The sequence below is a fragment of the Gastrolobium bilobum genome, unplaced genomic scaffold (genome assembly GCF_033153095.1).
Source record: "Gastrolobium bilobum isolate Gb01-03AN ecotype WA unplaced genomic scaffold, APGP_CSIRO_Gbil_v1 utg12463, whole genome shotgun sequence".
In the NCBI taxonomy this organism is placed as follows: domain Eukaryota; kingdom Viridiplantae; phylum Streptophyta; class Magnoliopsida; order Fabales; family Fabaceae; genus Gastrolobium; species Gastrolobium bilobum.
In genome coordinates, this window is record NW_026898920.1 from 156316 (window position 1) to 161118 (window position 4803).

Sequence of the window (4803 nt, forward strand, 5' to 3'; positions counted from 1 at the left end):
GAGTCAGTGACCCGGAGGGGTCAATCCCGGAATGGGGCGGGATTTTAAAACACTGCTTTCCAAGGCATGTTTTAGTCTTTGGTCATCGCTTGCCAACCAACATAACGCTGTTGAAGTTCATACTTCTCTTTGGGTCAAAACATATGCAAGTATGTTGTTGCCTTATCGTCACAAAGGGACACATTAATATGAGAACGTGTGATCGACAAAGGGTAGGCGTGAACTCGGATATCAGAAAAATAAATTTTGTTAAGAGATTGCAAAATCCTTTTACTCTTCTGATTAAATGGTAATTAGTTTCATAAACAGTTCAAAATTATTTGAAGATATAAAAATATCCTATGCTTAAAAAACATCGTGACACTGTAACAACATTCTGTTTTGCTCTTAATTTAATGAATAAATACTAGCAATTAATAATGCAGCGGAACTTCTTTTTTACAGGAAAACTGACTGTTCAATTAAAAGTAAGGATTTTCCGTTCCGGAGCGTAAAAAAAAAAAAAAAAAAAATTGCATCAAAATGATTGAAATTAAAGTTTTATTCTCTTTAGATAATCATATAAACTTTTATGGTTTGGAAATATTATCTTTTATTTATTTTTTATTCTTTTCTTTATATGATTTTTTTACATTTTCCTATGAATCGTAAGGCTATAAAAATAGAATTTTATAAAATGAAATAATCCGATTTTGATTAATACCCGGTTACAATATTTTCCCTCATCAAGTTTTCTCTATTAATTAATTCGAGGTCTAATGAGAAACTCTGTTCTATAAGTAGAGGTCGACAGAAGTGGAATTGAACTATTGTTTATGGTGTTTCCACAAAAAAAAAAAACAAAAAAAAAACCATTGTTTATGATTAATTTACATTAAGTTTTCTTCCCAAAAATTGTAGGATTGTAATGTAAACCACAACCACAATATATATAATAATTAAAATTAGATGAGATTATGTATAAAAAAAAATTAGAAGGGACTGGTGAATTGACATATAGACGACTGTTATGAAATATAATTTTTAATAATTTTAAAATCCATACGGGCTGAATGTAGATGGTTATCAGATAAATAGATATTTCCTTGACCGTCCAATAAAATTATTTGAACTTGCACTAATTCTATGTAATGAAGAAAAACTGAGAGAAATTGCTATCATGAAAAAAAATTAAAATTTGATTAAAATCAATCCATATAAGATCATTATTTATTATAATTGCTGCACTAACGAGGAGAAAAAAGAATTGTTATCACAATATTAGTTTTGCAAGGTATTTAAACTAAGTAATTAATTTAATTAAATGTGGATCTTAGTGAAGCATGTATAGAAGCATACTGGCACTGGTAGGGCCGTTGACATTCCATGAAAGTAACATTATATGCTGCTTCTTCGATATTACACACAGAATTTTGTGGATCATAAATTGTCTTACAAAAAATTAAATTTATTGTTTTTTTTGGAGAATAATTAAATTTATTGTTAGGTCTAATATAAAACGTTGAGGTCAACCTAATTTAAAGTTGTGTGCAAATGATTTTACATTAGCAACTTGAACACAAACTACTTGATCAGGATCAGTTGAAGATAGACCCACTTGGTTTTTCTTTAGTAATTTTTAAGAATCTTAATAATGCAACAAACTAAGTTATGGTCAAGCAGTTTGAGTATAACCCTGCTCAGTTGCTTGCTTGTTTTGAGCTGTCTATAGCATCTTGCATTTTAATTAAACTATGATCAATTGAACTCTCATTCTTTGCTAAGTATATTGTTAATTAATGCTAAACATTCTTGATGAACTAAACTTACATATACAAATTCCATATCTTGACCTTATTAGAAAGAAATAACTAAGCCGCCCGTGAAGGATTGATTTTTTTTTTTTTTTTTTATCAATTAGCATAAGTTATTTCCGATATTAGGAGAGATCAGTTGAGACTAATGTAAATTAAAATTAATCTTATAATATTTAATAATTTTTTTTAAATGACTTTCTTACAAAATCTATCACTCGATTGAAAGTTTCTATTATATTAACCATACTCATAATTTCACAATTGAGACTTGATATAAATTAAATTCTATTTGCAATTAATACATGCAAAGCTTTCGAGATTATTCAAAATAATTTTTTTTTTGGTAACATCAAATTAAGTTATTGAATGGTGTTTACAAGGGAATCTCTGATAAAGGGAAAGGAATCTATGATGACTTGTATTATGTGAAGGATATTTCATAGTCGTAACTATGAAGAGAAGCCCATAGTGTACATGTTATTGGATAATGTCCAAGTTTTCATTTGATCAGAATTTATACATTTCATTTCATCCATGAATATCTTTGTATTATGTATAGATAAAAACTGATATATATATTGAGGAAGAATCTGTTTACAAATTTCTTTTACAAATTATACTAAATATGACTGATCATACATTTTTGATTGAAGTATGACAGGTCATATGTAGTGAAGTTTGTAAAAATTTATAAACAAAAAATTTGTAAATATAATATTCTCCATATATATTTGGTGAGATAGAAATTTGCTATATGATGATACTATATATTCATATAACTATTTTCCTGATCAACTAATCAATTGCCGGCCACATATTTTATCAAATCCTTCTTAATAATAATAATAATAATAATCTATTTCTAAGTTCAACTTTGTGTGCACAAGGGCTGAGGCTTAGACCTTGTTTTGATATTTGTTGGATTAGAGTCTACGTGTCCTCTATATTACGAAAACATTAGTATACGTATGTAGTAGGATGGATGTTTAGGGAACTGTTGGTCAAAGTGGAAAATCAATATGGAAAATTCAGGCCAATGCTAAAAAATAATGTAAAAAAAAAAAATGTACATTTTTTATGTGTAAATGTCATTAATGGGCGAATCCTCTTTTCTTTTTATTAGCTACTAGAGTCGGGTGTTTATCTAATTTATTGGTTTTCGTGTTTAAGTGACGAAATTAATAAGTTAATAAAAAAAAGTAATCAATCAAAGTTCAACCCATGTAATGCATATTTTTTTCAACCAGTATTTGTCATTCTTGTTTTTTTACTCCACCAGATCTAGGACGAGAAATAGTTCTGTTTTCTATGCCAAAGTCTTAGCTGGTTTATAAAAAGACTGTCAAAGAATCATTATATATACATGCGGGTTTGACTAAAATACACATTTACAATATAAAACAAGATAAAATGTGTGGACGCTACTTATATAAATATACATTGCTTTGAGAAACCGACACTAATAATTTGTAGAAGGGAGAAAAAGAAAATAACTCAAAAGTTGTTGGTGTACATTCTCTACTAAGTTTTTAATTAACAGCCAATCCTTTTTTACTTTTTTTTTTAGGTACAATAAAGCCAAGCCAATTTGTTCCAGAATAGGACCGTATACTTGTATACATACATATATATATATATATATATGCTAGCTACCGTCATATCTCATATATCTAACTAATATTTTAACTAAACTGTTGGACTAATTTAGTGGTCCAGAAGGACCAAAAGTTAAATATTCAGAGACACACAGCTTATAAAACATTATTAAGTAATAGCAAATGTAATGAACATCTCTCACATATCGTGAATAATTAAAGTAGTATATGTATATCCACACATTGCCGGCCCTTAATTAATTATAGAATTAAGATAGTGCAGTTGATCCTTAAATGCTGGATTGTTTTTCTTCCATGCAGCTGCAGGCTGCAGCAGGAATGGCTCTTCAAATGTTGGAATGACTGAAAATTTGGAGACTCATTTTTATTAGCAAGTTTCAATTGTTGGACTAAAGTATTAGTGCTGATCATGCCTTTAGTATAGCTGGATATTCCTTGACCGCTCAACTAGTAACAATATATATATATATATAGAGGTGAGTTTAACGGGACACATTCACTTTTATGTGAGTATCGTGAAAAAAAACTTTTACAAGAAAAAACATTTACTTTTATGTGAGTATCGTGAAAAAAAAACTTTTACAATAAAAATAAAAATATTTGTCCATATATATATATATATATATGAGAAAAGATTTCTTATGTTACAATGAAGAGAAATCAACTTCCGATTAACTCGAAACTACATGTGATTCATTCCCACTATCAATTTTTCTCTCTCCTCATTTTTCTCTTTCGTCTACTGTTTTTGGTTCGTGGAAGATAAATTTTTCCTTCTACAAAGAAAAATCTAATCCATATATATATATGAGAAAAGTTACACTTACAATCTATTTTTGTTTACAACCTTTTATAATCATATATTAACCGTTGATTTCCGTCAATCAATGATTATTATTTTCGCAAATCAAACTCATTATTTAATTATTAATTCGCAATAAATGATAATCGTTGATTGACGAAAATCAACAGTTAAGATATGATTATAAGACTTTGTAAACGAAAATAGATTGTAAGTATAATCTTTCTATATATATATAATCATTTCTCTGGCTGATTGACGTCCAACAATTAATCTTGATTATTGATTTCCCATATTTAGTGTTTTCACTCACCTTTATATGATTATGATTTTCAAAATTTAATTAGTGAATATCAAGCAGCCGGATAAATGACGAACCCATATATATATATATAACAGAAATTTCTACTACCTCATTCTATTTTTCTTTCTGCACTTCTGATTGAATGATAAGGGAAAATCATAATTGATAAGTGACAATACACAGTAACAAATTAGCTCCACATCATATTTTAACTCAAAATTTTATTAATTTACTTAATTGTGTAACTTGAAATCAAAATTAATTAACATCAATATTTACTTTTCT